The sequence below is a fragment of the Sorex fumeus genome, unplaced genomic scaffold, assembly GCF_029834395.1.
Source record: "Sorex fumeus unplaced genomic scaffold, SorFum_2.1 ptg000047l, whole genome shotgun sequence".
Taxonomy (NCBI): Eukaryota; Metazoa; Chordata; class Mammalia; order Eulipotyphla; family Soricidae; genus Sorex; species Sorex fumeus.
The window spans coordinates 50,441,656-50,460,607 of NW_026606104.1; the positions used below are offsets into that span (position 1 = coordinate 50,441,656).

The following is an 18,952-nucleotide window of genomic DNA, read 5'->3' on the forward strand; positions in this document are numbered from 1 at the left end:
ATCTATCAATAAAAGAAAGAATAAGCAAACTGGGGGTCGGAGAGATAGTACAGGGATTAAGGCACTTACCTGTACATAGCCAACACAGTTCAAAACTCAGTTACACATATCCCCAGCACTGTCAGGAGTTAATCCTGATCACCATCAGGTGTGGCCCCCGATAATGATCCCCCCCACTCCACCCCCCCCAACAAAAAAAACTCCAAATATAAAAAAACTGTGTAATACACATGCAAGAAAAAGAAAAAGAAAGAATTACAAACAACTATTTATATCACTGTATCACTGTATCGCTGTCATCCTGTTGATCGTGGAATTACTCGAGCGGTTGCCAGTAACGTCTCTATTTCTCCCAGCACTGAGATTTTAGCAGCCGCTCCTTACTCGTCTTTTCCCAATGATTGGAGGCTCTTTCAGGGTCAGGGGAATGAGATCTGTTGTTGCTACTGTATTTGGCATATCAAATATGCCATGGGGAGCTTGCCAGGCTCTGCCCGTGGGGGTGGGATACTCTCAGTAGCTTGCCAGGCTCTCTGAGAGGCACATATTTATATATTTATTTCTATGATTTGTTGCCTACTGTCTGAACCCCGTCAGATATGGTATCGTAATTGTGGAAAATGGGTAGGAAATGTCTTATAAAGTGTCACGCAGCTGCAAAGTGGCCGCTGGTCCAGAAAGCAGCCTAGAGCGTGACGGTGGTAGGATAGTGGAGATCGACTGCTGGGGCTGGGTCCCCTGGGGTGGGGAGGGCTCTCACCCACCCCACAGCCTGGCGTGGAGTCCAACTATTTATATAAAGGTAAAGGTAAAGGCCCTCCCGTTGATCGTCGATTTGCTCGAGCGGGCCCAGTAACGTCTCCATTGGAGACTTTGTTGTTACTGTGTCTGGCATATCGAATACTCTCGGTAGCTTGCCCGGCTCTCCGAGAGGGGCGGAGGAATCGAACTCGGGTCGGCCATGTTGGCCGCGTGTAAGGCGAATGCCCTACCGCTGTGCTATTTATATGACTATCTAAAATATTACACTGAGCCAAAAAGGTCAGACAAAAATGTACATATGAATGAATTCATTGAGATGAAGTTGAAAACCAGGTAAAAAAAAAACTAATCTATGGTAACAGAAATCAAAGGGTATTGACTGGAAAAGGGTAAAAGGGTACTCTCCTAGTTCATAGAAACATATGCTAGCTTAGTGGGGTGATAAACACCCACCCGTAGGTTTGTATATTTATTAAAACTCATTAAATTGTGCAGTTTAGACAAATGCATTTCAAAATCACTACATTTTATCGTAAAAAAAATAAGGTTGGAGAGATAAATGGGAGGGTAGGCACTTGCCTTGCATGTGATCAAGCTGATTTAATCCTTGGCAACATATATGTGGTCTCTTACTACTACAAGTGACCCAAGAGCACAGGGCCAGGAATGACTCCTAAACACTGGTGGGTGTAGCCCAGCACCTGCCCTCTAAAGTACAGTGATGGGAGCCAGATAGTACAGAAGGTAGGGTACTTGCCTTGAAACTGACCCATGTGTGATCCCCAGCATCCATTTGTTCCCCAAGCACTGCCAGGATGCCAGGAGTGATCACTGAGTGCAGAGCAGAAGTAAGCCCTGTGCATCACGAGGTGACCCAAAACTTAAAAAAAAAAATACACTGATGTAGAGAAAGAACTGATGTGTTGGCATTTAAAACATCTTGCTTGAGGGCCAGAAGATAATGCAGAGGGTAGGGCACTTGCCTTGCACACAGCAGACTTGGGTTCGATACCCAGCATCTTATATGGTCCCCTGAGCATCACCAGGGATTATTTCTGAGTGCAGAAATAACCCATGATGTGACCCCAAAACCAAAAATAAGTAAATAATTGTTTACTTATTTATTTATTAAAAAAAGCATCTTGTTCGAGAAACCAGGGGTGCAGGGGTAGGATGTCAGGAGTCATCCCTGAGTGCAGAGCCAGGAGTAAGCCTTGAGAATAGCTGGTTGCTGCTCCAGAACAAACCAAACCAAACAGCAAATTAAAAAAATTATTTTGGGGTATTCCCAAGCTGCTGTGCTCAGGGAGCTAGGGAGTGGGTCACTTCTGATAATACAATTGGTTACTTTCGGCCAGCCTTGCCAGACAGTTAAATGTGAGAGTCAGAGGACTTGGTTCTGTTCATGCCCTGCTGTACAGGGAACCACCAGGGTCACACCTGGTGGTGCTTGGGGCCTCCAGAATTATACCCAGTGGTGCCAGGAATTAAAATAGACCCACACACTCCCCATTGTGGATACCGTCTATAAATGGAATCATACACATTTGTCCTTTTGTGATTGGTTTAATTAAGGCTCGTCTATGATTTATTGTCAAAATTTTCTTTCTCTTAAAGGATGAATAGTAGTCTATCATATGATATCTTACATCTTATCCATTACCTTATCCATTCTGCTATCAATGAGCTCTTGAGTCACTTCCAGCTTTTGGCAATTATGAATAATGCTGCTATGAATTAGGTAGACAGATAACTGTTCAAGTAACTGATTTTCTACTTTCACAGATATAACCCAAAGTAGACATGGTAGGTCACATAACTATTCAATTTTTAGAGAAATTTTCATACCTTTTTCTGCAATAATTATGTCATTTTCATTCTTACCAGTAATGCACATGAGTTCTGATTTCTTCAAACCCATACCAACAATTACTATTTTTTTGTGTTTTTTTTTGTTTTGTTTTACTTTTTTTGGGTCACATCCCGCGATGCACAGGGATTACTCCTATCTCTGTATTCAGGAATTACTCCTGCGGTTCTCAGGGATGCTGGGAATCAAACCCAGGTTGGCCATGTGCAAGACAAACCCCTACCTGCTGTGCTATTGCTCCAGCCCCCAACTACTATTTTTTAACAGCAGATACTGTAATGTATGTAAAATGGCATTTTGGTGGCTTTTAAGGGCTGGAGTGATAGCACAGCGGGTAGGGCATTTGCCTTGCACGCGGTCGACCTGGCCGACCCGAGTTTGATTCCTCCGCCCCTCTCAGAGAGTCTGGCAACCTTCTGAGAGTATCTCGCCCACACGTCAAAGCCTGGCAAGCTACTCATGACATATACGATATTCCAAACACAGTGACAAGTCTCACAATGAAGACATTACTGGGTCTGCTAGAGCAAATGGATGAACAATGGGAGGACAGGGCTACAGTGCTTAAAAAGTAATCTATTTGTTAATAATTTTAGTATTAAAAATAAGTATTTGGGTTTGGAGCCATACCCAGCAATGTTAGGGCTTAGTTCTAGTAGTGACATGGAGACTGTGGCACTGGGGATTGAACCAGGGTTGGCCATGTGCAAAGCAAGGCTTTAACCTTTGTCATATTTCTCTGTACAAATATATTTTCCCCCTAAAATTGGTTGCCTTCTACTTTAAACCCCATCAAATGTGCTATGCTTCTCTTGGAATATTAGTGGTGTAAAGTATAAGATGTCCAGGAATAGATTCACTCAGGGTGAAGTTCAGCCCTCTTCTGAGAGATTGAGTCTCTGGATCATGGGTGTTAATAACATATGGCACCAGCAGTTGCTTGTTGGTGTGACTGCTAAGCTACCAAAAATAGGGGGAAATGGGGGAGGCTACCCATTCCTGGTTCTATTGAACCTAGAGTTTTCAGTCACAGGTCCTGTATCTGGGTTTTTCTGCAGATTCAGTTATGAGTGAGGCTCCTCCAAGCATGTGGAGAGTGGCTGTGAGCATTGCAGCGGTAGAGTTCTGGGGGTTTTTGGCTGCTGGGGCTGGCTCCATTCGGGCGGGGAGGTGCTTCACCTGCCTCCCTCTGGGTCTCCCCCCCCAATTTTTTAATTGATTATATATTTGGGCTGGGGGGAGTGATGATACAGTAAGTAGATTGCTTGTCTTGCATGTGGTGGACCTGGGTTTGATCCGGGGCACCACAGAGCCCCACCAGGAGTGATCCCTGGGCACAGAGCCAGGAGTATGCCCTGAGCATGTCTTACTCCTGACTCAAAAAAAATTTTTTTTTGATCACATGTTGAAATGATAACATTTTAGCCCACTATGTTATAGGGCTCCTTCTTGAAGAGTTCAGGACTGGGCCTCCTCCATCCAGATCCCCCATCTTCCAGTAGCTAGACAGTTACACCCACCAACTGCCGTGTAACCCCATCAATGGCCAAGATGATAAAATCAAGCTCCCAGAAGTGTGCGGCCACAAATGCGGCCACACGACCTCTTATTGTCTAGTTCTCACTCTCAGAGAACCCAGCAGGCTACCAAGAGTCTCCTACCCACATATATGCCTAACTGGGAACACCTGTAAAGGTGATTAGAGTCTGCCCCAAAAGCCTCTATTGCTCTCTGAGAGCCCAGCAAGCTACCGAAAGTATCCTGCCCACACGGCAGAGCCTGGCAAGCTACCTGTGGCATACTCAATATGCCAAAAACAGTAACAATGATGATCCTCATTCCCTGACCCTGAAAGAGCCCCCAACATGCCATCGGGCTATACTAGCACGTGACAGGGATGAATGGAGACATTACTGGTGCCCGCTTGAGCAAATCTATAAACGGGGACAACGGGGGTAATAGTGATAGTGATAGTAATATTATAGGTGGGTGCTTTTATTTTTTGGTAGTGGGGGTGCTTTAATTTTTTGGTAGTGGGGGTGCACTTAGGCAAAACCCAGCAGTGCTCAGGGGCTCCTCCTTGCTCTGTGGTCAGAAGTCATTCTTTGAGATTCTCAAAAGGCCATATGTAGTGCCCAGTTGACTGGATGTAAGATAAGCACCACAATCCTTATACTGTCTCTACATCTCCATGGCCTCTTCAAATTTAGCACCACACCCAGCTGTGCTCAGGAGTGATTTCTAGCTCTGAGATCAGAGACCAATCCTGATTGGTTCAGAGGACCACACTTAGTGCCACGGATTGAACCTGGGTTGGCTGCATACAAGGTAAGCACCCTACCAATTGTGCTATCACTCTGGCCTTCCAAGTCATGTTTTAAAGAGCTCAGCTTTAAATAAATAAAATAATTGAAGTGAGCAGTAAGAAGTTATTTTGTCCAACAGACTTTTTTAGCAATAAAACTCAGCTAGAAGTCAGTCCTTATGTGGGGCTTTATAATCTATAAGGAAATACTCATGGGTCTTCAGGAGGTAGGCAATGTACTATTTACTGGCCTGGGAAGTGGTTTGAGGCTTTAAAAACTGACTGTGGGGGGATGGGGGTGGGAGGGATACTGGGACCCGTGGTGGTGGAAAATGAGCACTGGTGGAGGGATAGGTGTTTTATCATTGTACAATTGAAACCCAAGCACAAAAAGTTGTAAATCTACAATTGTACCTCATGGTGTTTCACTAACAAAAAATTTTTTAAAACATGTAAATGATGGAGAATGGGCACTAGTGGAGGGATGGGTACTGGATCATTGTATAACTGAAACCCAAGCACAAAATTTGTAAGTCTACAACTGTACCTCATGGTGTTTCACTAATAAAAATTTTTAAAAAATGACTGAACAATGTGGTGTTATCATTTGCTAAGTAAAGAGTTTGTTTGGGGGGGCAGAACATTAGTACAGCCAGCAGGACATTTTCCTTTCATGCAGCCATCCCGCGGTTAGATCCTCAGCATTTCATATGGTCCCCCGAGCCTTCCAGGAGTAAACTCTAATGATCAATCACCAGGTGTGGCCCAAAACTTCCACCCCCAATATTTTTTGTTTGTTTTAGTAAGTTCCTTTGAACCATCAACCTGGATATATATTTATGTGTATATATGTATAAAGGTAAAGGTAAAGGCCCTCCCGTTGATTGTCGATTTGCTCGAGCGGGCCCAGTAACGTCTCCATTGGAGACTTTGTTGTTACTGTGTCTGGCATATCGAATACTCTCGGTAGCTTGCCGGGCTCTCCGAGAGGGGCGGAGGAGTCGAACTCGGGTCGGCCATGTTGGCCGCTTGTAAGGCGAACGCCCTACCGCTGTGCTATCGCTCCGGCCCAAAGGTAAAGGCCCTCCCGTTGTTTGTCGATTTGCTCGAGCGGGGCCCAGTAACGTCTCCATTGGAGACTTTGTTGTTACTGTGTCTGGCATATCGAATACGTCACGGGGAGCTTGCCAGGCTCTGCCCTGCGGGCGAGATACTCTCGGTAGCTTGCCGGGCTCTCCGAGAGGGGCGGAGGAATCGAACTCGGGTCGGCCATGTGGACTGCGTGCAAGGCAAACACCCTACCCGCTGTATATATGTATATATATGTATATATGTATATATATCAACCTGGATATATATATATAGATATATATGTATATATATATATCAACCTGGATATATATATATATATATATGTTTTAGTAAGTCCCTTTGAACCATCGAACTCGGGTCGGCCATGTTGGCTGCATGCAAGGCAAACGCCCTACCGCTGTGCTATCGCTCCATTGAGGGATGGAGCGATAGCACAGCGGTAGGGCGTTTGCCTCACACGCAGCCAACATGGCTGACCCGAGTTTGATTCCTCTGCCCCTCTCGGAGAGCCCGGCAAGCTACCGAGAGTATTTGATATGCCAAACACAGTAACAACAAAGTCTCCAATGGAGATGTTACTGGGCCCGCTCAAGCAAATCGATGATCAACGGGAGGGCCTTTACCTTTTACCTTTGAACCATCAACCTGGATATATATATATAGATTATACCTAGTGAGATATATATATTATATATATTATATATAATATATATTATACCTAGTGAGACGGTTAGTGAAAATGTAAGCTGATATCTTTCTGGAAAATTATATGGCATTATGTATCAAAAATCTTTTTCAGGGGCTAGAGCGATAGCACAGCGGGTAGGGTGTTTGCCTTGCACGCAGTCCACATGGCCGACCTGAGTTCGATTCCTCCGCCCCTCTCGGAGAGCCCGGCAAGCTACCGAGAGTATCTCGCCCGCACGGCAGAGCCTGGCAAGCTCCCCGTGACGTATTCGATATGCCAGACACAGTAACAACAAAGTCTCCAATGGAGACGTTACTGGGCCCGCTCGAGCAAATCGACGAACAACGGGAGGGCCTTTACCTTTTTATATAAAGGTAAAGGTAAAGGCCCTCCCGTTGATCGTCGATTTGCTCGAGCGGGCCCAGTAACGTCTCCATTGGAGACTTTGTTGTTACTGTGTCTGGCATATCGAATACTCTCGGTAGCTTGCCGGGCTCTCATATTATATATAATATATATATTATACCTAGTGAGACGGTTAGTGAAAATGTAAGCTGATATCTTTCTGGAAAACTATATGGCATCATGTATCAAAAATCTTTTTCAGGGGCTGGAGAGAGAGCACAGCGGGTAGGGCGTTTGCCTTGCACACGGTTGACCGGGTTCGATTCCCAGCATCCCATATCCCATATACCCCTGAGCACTGCCAGGAGTAACTTCTGAGCACAGAGCCAGGAGTAACCCTTGTGCATCTCCAGGTGTGACCCAAAAAGCAAAAAAAAAAAATCTTTTTCAACAATTTTACATCTAAGAATTTAATCTAAGGAAATATTTAAGATGTTTGCAAAGATGTGTGTACAAGGACAGTTACTGTAATATTGCTTATAATAGCTAGAACTGGAAATCACCTAAATGTCCCATAAAAGGGGCCTGGTTGAAAAACATGGAATACAGCATAGAGGACCAAAGAGAAAGTACAGCAGTTGGTTGCAATCAGCCAACCCAGATCCCCTAAGCACAGTCAGGAATGATTCCTGAGTATTGAGTCAGGACTAAGTCCTGAACACCACTAGGTATGCTCCCTCCCCACCCCCATACATCCACCCTCCTACTCTTTCTCTCTCTCTCTCTCTCTCTCTCTCTCTCTCTCTCACACACACACACACACACACACACACAGAGCATAATCAATACCATGGAATATATAAAATAAATAAGTCAAAAAACAATGAGAGAGGTTGGAGTGATAGCACAATGGGTAGGGCATTTGTCTTGCACACAGCTGACCCAGGTTCAATCCCTGGCATCTCCTATAGTCCCCCTGAGCACTGCCAGGAGTAATTTATGAATGTAGAGCCAGAAGATCTCTGAGCATCGCAGGGTGTGACCCAAAAAATCAAAACCCCCAAACCAAAACACAAGAAGATGCAGAAAATTAATATGGCCTGTTCTTCCTTTGGACAATCATCACTGGCTACTTGTTACTTGTATTATTGAGGTTCTTGAGGGAGAGAGGCAGAGAGCCAGAGCCAGGAAAAAAGTGAGACAGATAGATTTTAAGGAATTGGCTCCCACAATTTTGGAGACTAGCAAATCCCAAATCTGCAGGCTGGGTTGGCCAAATACAAACCCAAGGCACAGCCAATTTCAGTTTAAGTACTAAGAAGTTGTTGTTGACTGTCAGAATTCCTTCTTTCTTGGATAGTGTCAGTCTTTTCCCACTAATTGAATGAAGCCCACATTTTGGAGCGCAATCTGCTTACTCATAGTCCACTGATTTAAGTGTTACTCTCATCCAAAAGAAACCACAAATTATCCAGCACAGGAGCAGGAGTGATAGCAGGGCTTTTGTTATGCATGCGGCTGACCTGGGTTCGAGCCCTAGCATCCCATATGGTCCCCAGAGCACTGCCAGGAGTGATTCCTCAGTGCAGAGCCAGGAGTAACCCCTGAATATGTGACCCAAAAAGCCAAAAAAAAAAAAAATCCAGTACAGTATTTGGACAAACATTTGGGTATCATGGTGAAGACAAGTTCACACAAATAATATTATCTCATGACATCGAGAACTTGACTGTAAGGGGGCTGGAGAACTGGTACAGAGGGTAGGGTGTTTGCCTTGCATGCGGCTGACCCGGGTCAATTCCCAGCATCCCATTTGGTCTCCCAAGCACCACCAGGAGTAATTCCTGAGTGCAGAGTCAGGAGTAACTCCTGTGCATTGCCAAGTGTGACCCAAAAAGAAAAAAAAAAAAAGAACTTGACTATAGGGACCTGGTAACAGTGGCAAAAAAAGACAGAAGAATCAATTTTATGGACCAATTGAGTGTTTCTGGATGACATAGATTTCCCTTGTGGAAGCCAATATGCCCATAAAATTTTTAATCTGCTTTGTTAAGACTTTGTTATGTTTTTTTGAACAAACTATACAAAATTTGACTATTTACTTTGTTCCTAAAAGCACCAATTTTAGATTTATCACACACGCAGATAACCAAGATCAGAGCAATAGAAAATGAAGAGGATGTGGACTGGAGAGATAGTACAGGGGTAGGGAACTTGCCTTCCACGGGACCGGCCTGATTTCAATGCCCATATTGATTTCAATATGGTTTCCTGAGCACTACCAGGAATGTCATGAGCACAAAGCCAGGAATACGCCCAGAGCAGTGTCAAGTGCAGCCCATAAACCAAAAAAGGAAAAGAGGAAAATGAAGAAGATAACCAACAAATGTCTAGCAGAAAATATGAGGTTCCAAATTTTGGGGCCACCCCGCCTACTGTGCTCAGGAATCACTCCTAGAGGTACTAGGAATCAAATCTGGGTTTGCTGTGTGCAAGATAAGCATTTTAACCCGTATATCTCTCTACCTGGATTCTTTTCATTTTTTAATTTTTTAAAAATTCATTATGTTTGCATTTCGAACCACACCCAGAGATGCTCACGGGTTAATTTTGACTCAGCACTCTGGAATCACTCCTGGCAAAGATCAGGGAACCAAATGGGATGCCTGGAATTGAATCGGGGTTGATAGTGTGAGAGGCAAACAAGGTCCTACCAGGTGTATTATCTTTTTAATCCCAGGAGTTCTCGGGAGGGTGCCTGCTGTGTCTTCAGACTGCTTCGCTATTCAGGTCAGGATACAAAAGGAGTGTTTTGACTTGTCAGGTCTGTGACTCTCATTGTTCTCAATGTTTTTCTCTCTGCCAAAGTTTGCCTGCATGACTTACCTCCTTGATGTTATTCTTCTCTGCAATTCTGTTAACTAATATCTATTTGAAGTTTATGGAGAAATAATAAATTGGGGGTTTTGCAAATGTTTACTGTTCAGTTTATGTGGAAAGTGTAACATTATTTGATTTAACTCAAAGCAGTAAGAATATAGCTATCTCCTGGTATATTGATGCAAAAGAAAATTATTCAGTCATAAAAAGTAATGAAACGGGGCCAGAGAGATAGTACAGCCAGTAGGGTGCTTGTCTTTCACTTCCCCACCATCCCATATGGTTCCCCAAACATTGCCAGGAGTGATTCTTGAGTGCAGAACCAGGAGTAACCCCTAAGACTCAACAGGTGTGACCCAAAAAAACACCAAAAACTAATGAAGTATTGATCCAAGTTATAATGAGGTTGAACCTGAAATGAGTATGGTAAGTGAAGGAAGACATTCACATAGAACACATTGTATGATTACAATGATGTGAAATTTCAAGAATTGGGAAATCTAGAAAGATAGAAATTTGAGGGGCTGGAGCAATAGCACAGAAGGTAGGGGGTTTGCCTTGGATGTGGCCAACCTGAGTTCGATTCCCAGCATGCCATACTGTCCCCTAAACACAGCCAGTAATTCCTGAGTGCAGAGCCAGGAGTAACCCCTGAGCATCACTGGGTGTGACCCAAAAAGCAAAAAAAAAAAAAAAAATTGATTAGTGGTTGCTTAAGGCTGAGGTCCGGACTGATAGGAGAATGATAGTTAATGTTCTAAAAATATGAAACAAATGTTCTAAAAATGAATATATTGGTTATACATATCTATGTCACTGTAACTGTCCTCCCGTTGTTCATCGATTTGCTCAAGCGGGCCCAGTAACGTCTCCATTGGAGACTTTGGAGACTTTGTTGTTACTGTGTTTGGCATATCGAATACATCACGGGTAGCTTGCCAGGCTCTGCCGTGCGGGCGAGATACTCTCGGTAGCTGGCCTGGTTTTCCGAGAGGGGCGGAGGAATCGAACTGGGGTTGGCCATGTTGGCTGCGTTCAAGGCAAATGCCCTACCGCTGTGCTATCGCTCCAGCCCCATATCCATGTAAATAGTAAAAAACATTGAATAGCATACTATACTTGGGGATTTGGGGCCACAACCTGCAGTGCTTATATCTTACTCCTGAGCTGTGCTACTCATAATGTAGGAGGAACAATGAGGTATAAGAGACCAAATCTGGGTCAGCTGCAATCAAGACAAGCACCAGAACTCTTGTACTATCTCTCCAGTCTCTTGAAGACATTATGCTGAGTAAAAATGAACCAGTCACAAAAGTATAAACATAATCAGTTCACTTTATAAGGCATCTAACATAATCAGTGGTAGAGAAGTGTGAATGCCAGGGAGGAAGAAAAGCAGAACTATTGTTTAAAGAGCTAGCTACAACTTTGCATATGAAAAGTTCTGGAGATTGCTTTCCAGTAAAGGTTCAAGTATTTAACACCACCAAACTGGAAGCTAACCAGTTCAGATCTGCCTGAGGGAGGGCTCTGTAGGCTGGGTGCCTGCTTTGCATTTCCTGACTAGGTCTTGCCCACCAAGCACTGCAGGGAATGACTCCTGAGCACAGAACCAGGTGTATTCCCTGAGTATTATGGTGTAATGCTCAGGGTCACGGTAGTAATATTTTGTTATGTGCATTTTACCACAATTTTAAAATTTAAACTTGATCCACTTCACTCAAAAATGTACTTTCCGGGCTGAAGAGAGTAGAGCGGGTAGGATATTTGCCTTGTAGGCAACCAGCCGGGGTTCAATTCCCTCCATCACATATACTCAGGAGCAACTCCAGAGGAGCTGAGTCAGGAGTAAAGCCTGAATATGGCTGAGTGTGACTCTAAAAGCAAAAACAAACAAAAACCAAACCCCAAACCAAAACCTTTCTCGGTTACTTTAGACAACAAAATGCACGAAATCAGTCATTAAAAGGTTCTTAGGTTCCTCCTTTTATTAGCAATAGGACCTTAGGCTGATCACTTATATTCCAAGAGTGCTGCCAATGTTATTTTGTTTCGTTTTTCGTCCACACCCTGAGTCAGGCTGTGCTCAAATTTACTCCTGGCCCTGCGGGAGACCACAGGTGTTGTTTGGGGATCCAATCCAGTACTCTTTGTTCCTGCTCTCTTTAAAACACTGTAGCATTTCCTTCCGTCTAGTCAGTTTCAGTCAGTTTCAGTCAGTTGCAGCCTCCACCTGGGGGTTTTCTGAAAAGGTGCAATTCTATGGCTGCAGGGTTCAATGAACTGGGGCTGCTGCAGTGATGATACAATCTATGAGGATCACCATAAAGAAGCCAAAAGTGGCTTCCCAAAGACCCATCTGTAAGGACAGGATCTTTCTCTTTAGGAGAGCTGGGACCTGACCCTGAGGGTACAGATCTTGCCCAAGGAACGGTGGACAAAATATACCAGGAAGATAAATTTTACCTTGAGCCATATCTAAAGAGGTTAGATGGGAAAGAGAAGAGAGAGAAGAATCAGAAAAGAATCATAGATTTGAAATGGATGCAGCTGTCCTCCAAAATATTTTTACAAGGTTGGTTAATATTGAAATGAACAATTTTGAATGTATTTGAGCTGCAAACATTTTATTTAAATATATATCTATTGCAACCGAGAATTTAAAAAACCACTAATGTGGACAAATATTCTCTAAAATATTTAAAGATAAATGAGTGACAGTATCTTGTTTATTGGGAAAGTATGATAATTATTATTCTAAATCTATTGCTTAACTGTTGAATTGTTTGTTTTGTTTTCTTTATCATAACATTGTCTCATTTGTTCCATTTTCTTATTAGAATTCTAAGGAAGTTTAAAATTATATAATTTAAAAATAATAGAGCTGGACACACGTGGCTGGCCCCTGTTAGAATCCCTGGCAGCACATATGGTCTCTGAGTACTACCAGTGGTCAGTCCTGAGCACAGAGTCAAGAGTAGGTCCTGAGAACTGCAGGGAGTCAACCCCCAAAACAAACAAACATGTAAGAGGGAACTAGAGTGATTGACACACACTGTGGGATAACAATTGATTTGTCCTTTCTCCCTTGCCACAAGGAGCTTAGGTTTATCAGGTTACACCCCCACCCATCACAGTGCTCCTGAGTCACTCCCATTCCTTTGTTTATCTGTAACCACTTCTCTATACTCTCTTTCCCAATCAGTTAATCAGCTTTTCCTCCTAATCAGACTCTGTTAATTTGTATGGTCAGATCCTTCTAGGACACTGAACTTGTATCCTAAGCTAATATTACCTTTCTCCTCTCCTTATATCTTTTGAATATTTTACTTTAAAGCATTGTCCTTTTTGTATAGAGACAGGAAGACAGTTATGCTTTTGTAACTTAGGATTTAATTGACTTTGAATATCATTCACTCCCGGGCATCTGCTTTCTTGACTTAAGTCTCAGTTGCCCTTAGTTCCTAGCACCCCAAAAGCAGGGTCCCCACGAGGGACTGAATGGACCCAGGGCAAGCTATGAACTACCCTGGCATCAAAATGGGCCAGGCCAAAGCGCCACGATTCTTAACTATAAGTTAAGAGCTTGATCATGGACAGATGCTATCATGATCCAAAAGTAACTACAAGACTAGGACCCTGCTAGCGATAGGAAAAACTAAATCTGGCCTGAGCACTGTAGTCTGAGATTGAGATGACCCCAGGAGAGCAATTCTATAAGCTTAATGTATCTCATACTGTGTCCATATAAAATGATTAATATTATGAATACTTATATGTTTGTTGGACAAGGAAAAGAGAAACACACCAATGGGATTACGCTCTAGGGTGGCTTGACTTGCTAAATGAGAATCTGTCCTAGAAGCGGCTTTCTCCAAGGGAAAGAACTTTAACCCTATTGATTGTGACCATACCTATGTGTAAACCCCAACCCCCTCATGGTTTTGGGATTTAACTAGACTGTAAGAGTGGGCTGGGGGATCCAGATTCCAGAGCCAGAAGGAGAATGAAGGGGGATCGAGGAGGAGAATGAAGTAGCATGGGGAAGGAAGAAGCAGGAGGAGAATCAGAGGAGAATGGAGAGAGGAATAAACTGCAACTGACACCAACCAACTTGGCCTCTGATCCTTCCTTCCCTTGCCCGTCCGTCATGGGTGGGGGAAGCGGCCCAAGAATACCGAACGCGGGTGGCGGGAGAGATAGAGTGCTCTTGCCCCCTTTTTTGTGTTTACATGCACACACACACACACACGGAGATGCTCAGGGGTTACTCCTGGTTCTGCTCTTGGGACTCACTCCTGGTAGTGCCAAGGAGATGGGCAGGAACCATATGGGATGCTGGAGATTCAAACCGGGTCAGCTGTGTGCAAGGCAAGGTCTTACCTGCTGTACTATCTCTCCGACCCCTTGATTTGAGTTTTGGGCCACACCAGCTGCTATCAGAGGTTATGTTTGATGATGCACGACCCACCATATATTTCTCCAGCCCCTCTACTTAGTTTTTATTTTATTTTTTAAAATTTATTTTAAAATTAGTCTCCATGGATTATAAAGTTATTCATGACTGGGTTTCAGGCATTCCAGTATCTTCACCGAGTCCACTTCTCTCCACTCATGTCCCCAAGTTTTTTACTTGTTTTTTGAGATCTCACTCTCTTCTGGTTTCTCTATTACTTTACTGGTCCTCTTAACTTATAAATGTTAAATTACCTCAGGACTCAGTTTAATTTATATTCTTTAGATAATCCTATTAGTATTGTGGATTTTAATGATGTCACCCACATTTCTCTCACCAGTTCTGTTGTGTGTCAAGTGCTTCAAATTTGGAAGTCTAACTGCTCATCTGATATTTCCACCTGGATGTCAAAGAGACATTTTTATGTCCAAAATAATGTTTTTGTCTTCTTTGCTTTATTATGTATGTTTCATTGCTATCCATCTGAAAGTACATCACCATTACTTTAATTGTTCAGACTAAAAGCTACAAGTCACCTTCATTTTATCTACTTATTTATTTTTATGTAAGAGTACTGCTATTTATTCAGCCACCGATTAGCTGATTGAATTGGGCAAGAACTCCACCTTACTTTTTTTTTTCCATAATTTTATTTATTTTTTCTTCTTATATTTATTTATCAGAGCCTGGCAAGCTACCCGTGACGTATTCAATATGCCAAACACAGTAACAACAAGTCTCACGATGGAGATGTTACTGGGCCTGCTCGAGCAAATCGATGAACAATGGGAGGACTGTATATTTATTTATAAAAATATGGAACGCTTCATGAATTTGCGTGTCATCCTTGTGCAGGAGCCATGCTAATCTTCTCTGTATCGTTCCAATTTTAGTATATGTGCTGCCAAAGTGAGCACTACAAATCAGCTTTTTTTTTTTCCTGGGGGCCACATATGACAGTGCTCAGGGGTTACTCATGGCTTTGCGCTTAGGGATCTTTCTTGGTGGGACTTGAGGGACTATATAGGTCCCCTGGATCAAACCCTAGTTGACTGCGTGCAAGGTGAGTACCTATCCGCTGAACTATTATTCAGGCCTCAGTTTATTATTTTTCTTTTAAGTTGTCAACCTGTTTTTTTTTTAATCTATAGAATAAAATTTAAAAAATCCCTTACCATGACCTCTACTTCTGGATCTCATTTCCTCTATCATTGACTCTCTCTGTCTCTGTCTCTGTCTCTGTCTCTGTCTCTCTCATTGGCACCTTGCTATTCTTGAACTCTTCAGGTTTCTTCCTGCTGAGGGGCTTTATATTTGCTAATCCGATAGCTAGGAGTGCTTTGCCAGGCATTTGCACACAGCTGGCTCTTCCTTATTATTAAGTCTTAGCTCAAATGTCACCTCCTCAAAAGAATACTCTGATTACAATAATAAAAGTAGCTCTACTGTCTTGCCATTGTAGCCTAGCTTCCTATCTTAATTCTTTACATTCTCATAATTTATTATCTCTAAATGTCCAGATTTAATGAAAGCATATTTGAATCTACTGATCAGAATTCCTTTATCTGATAGTCCCTAAAGGGAGCAAGAAAGAAACTCTAAATTTTTTTTCTTCTCCCCGTTTTTTGGACCACACCTGGTGGTGCTCAGGGGTTATTTCTGGTCTTAAACTCAGGAATCAGACCTTATGGGTTCTAGAGACCATGTGGGATGCCAGATATAGAACGAGGTGGTCTGCATGCAAGGCAAGTGCACCACCCAATGTACTTGAAAACTTGAAAACTCCCTGACTTGAAACTCTCTGACTTGAAAACTCCCAAGTCTTTTGGGTAACTACTCCCACCCCATCTAAGATGTGGTTTGTCTATAAGGCATTATGATATTGGCAAAGCTTGAGTGAGACTTTGGGTCTATTTATTGTTGTTGTTATTGGGAGGTCAGTGCTCTGGGTTTAATCCTGGCTCTGTCCTCAAGGAGCACTCATGCTGGAGTTTAGGTAAGCATACATGGTGCCAGGGATTGAGCTCCAGTCGGGTATATGCAAGGCAAACTCCTTAACCTAAATCTCTGGCCCCGTTTGGTGTTCTTGTTTTAGTTTTCTGACCTCTCTGGATGTTCAATAACCTATTGATCAGCCAGTGGTATATCATGAGGCTTGACCTAAGTCCGTTAAGAACTAGGAAGTAAACTAAAGCCTTTCCTGAAGTCCAGCTGTTACTACTCTTTGTTCCCTGCCCAGTGAGGTCTACAAAGCTGCCACTGTGTGTGCCAGGAGATATTTGTGTTTCACAGGGTACTTGTGGTATTATACAAGACCTTAAAGGCCACTTACTTATATTTTAAGACCCTATATCCAAGTCTATACTTATAATTTTCTTTTTCTTTAGAAAGCTCTTTCCAGCCTCCATCACATAAATTTCAAGACCCTCAAAATCTGGATTTACTCCTGGCTAAAAGACACTCTAAGATACTGCATACATATTTTTATTTTCATTACCTTTACCAATTTATCGCTGGAGCGATAGCACAGCGGGTAGGGCGTCTGCCTTGCACGCAGCCAACATGGCTGACCCGAGTTCGATTCCTCCGCCCCTCTCGGAGAGCCCGGCAAGCTCCCGAGAGTATTCGATATGCCAGACACAGTAACAACAAAGTCTCCAATGGAGACGTTACTGGGCCCGCTCGAGCAAATCGATGATCAACGGGAGGGTCTTTACTTTACTTTACTTACCAATTTATGACTGTTGACTGGTATGGGCACACACTGTAGGGCATAGGTACTTGGAATGCCAAATAGAATTAAAGCAAGAATGCTTTCCAGTTTAAAGAGCTGGGGTGGAAATGTTAAGTGCATGTGTCTTTCAATTGGTGTCTTTCTTATCACTCTCTTATTTATGAGTCAGACTTATCTTTTATTTTGCATGTCATAGCCTCGTTCCAATCCCCATCCTGCTCCCCAATGGCAATACAGTACAGAATAATACCAACAATGGTTTGCACAATCAGACACTGAAAATGAGTCAGAGCTCCGGCAGCCGAAGACCTCTAGAACCAGCCACAACCATGCTGAGACCACTCTCCAGACACATGAAGGTACCGGCAGAGGAACAAAGGCATGCGGGTCCCGGGGCTGAGATCTCCAAGCCTGCTCGGAATGGGGCTGAGCATCCTTCACCCAGATCATCCATCTTCCAGTAAGCAGGGGTCACACCCACCAATTGGCCCTCTGGTGCCATGTAATCCCATTAACCGCCAAGACCCAGAGATTATAAAACCCAGTTGCCAGAAGACATCTTATTATCTCATTCTTACTTTGGACAATCTGGCAGGCTACCAAATGTAACCTGCCCACATGGCAGAGTCTGGCAAACTCCCCGTGGCATACCCAATATGCCAAATACCAGTAACAATGATGGGTCTCATTCTCCTAACCCTGAAAGAGCCTTGAATATGGCACTTTTTAAAATCTCAGGGCTAGGACAAAGGAGACGTTACTGGAGCCTGCTCGAGGCAATCGACGAACAACAGGATGATCGTGATTGTGATCGTCATAGCCTCATGGCTTAGCTGTTTAAGATGGAAGGAGGATCTACTCTGGGTGGTGGGAACTCCTTGTAGGATTATTTTTTTTCTTTTTGGGGGGTGGGGTATGTGGGACACACCTGACAATACTCAGATCTCACTCCTGGAGAGGCTTGGGGGACTTAAGTGCCAGGGTTTGAATCTGGGATGACAAGTGCCCTATCTATTTCACTATCTTTCCAGCCCCTGTAGGGGATTTTTACTAAGTGCTGACTTCATCAATTAAAATTAACTTAGAAAATTTGTGGCTGGAGACAATGTTCAGAAGATAGGGCACTTGTCTTGCACGCAGCAGACCCAGGTTCCATCCCTGGGACCCAACATGGTCTGACCTTCCTAGGAGTGATCCTTGAGTACAGAACCAGAATAAGCTGGATCCCCCCCATAAATTAGTAGGGGTTTAGGGTGTGTGTGCAATAGCATAGGGGTCATAAGCACATACTTTGCATATTCCAGGACCAGAGTTCAATCCCTAGTAGTGAATGGGCACTGAGAACTACTAGATGCGGCCCTAGAGGCCCCCAATACCACTGGACCTAAGCAGCACCACAAAACTTGGACCAAGAATTGAACCATCCCATTGACTGAGCATCACTGGGAGTGTACCCTGAGCTCCGCTTGGCAGCCCCTCTCTCCAATGAAGCCCAAAAGAAAATTTAGCAAGTTTTTTTTTTTTTTTTACGTAGGAGTACTGCTATTTATTCAGCCACCGATTAGCTGATTGAATTGGGCATGAACACCACCTTACTTTTTTTTTTAATAATTTTATTTATTTTTCTTCTTATATTTATTTATTGAATGACTGTATCACTGTGTGTAAGGGGGCTGGAGCGATAGCACAGCGGTAGGGCGTTCGCCTTACAAGCGGCCAACATGGCCGACCCGAGTTCGATTCCTCCGCCCCTCTCGGAGAGCCCGGCAAGCTACCGAGAGTATTCGATATGCCAAACACAGTAACAACAAAGTCTCCAA

The 18,952-nt window shown here is 43.4% G+C and overlaps 1 non-coding gene across 1 annotated transcript; it reads right to left on the minus strand.

Moving 5' to 3' along the window:
• Window positions 1–15,208: 15,208 nt before the first annotated feature.
• On the minus strand, window positions 15,209–15,315 carry LOC130032283 (U6 spliceosomal RNA). Its single transcript, XR_008793820.1, has one exon. It is a non-coding gene; the product is annotated as a U6 spliceosomal RNA (small nuclear RNA).
• Window positions 15,316–18,952: the final 3,637 nt, after the last annotated feature.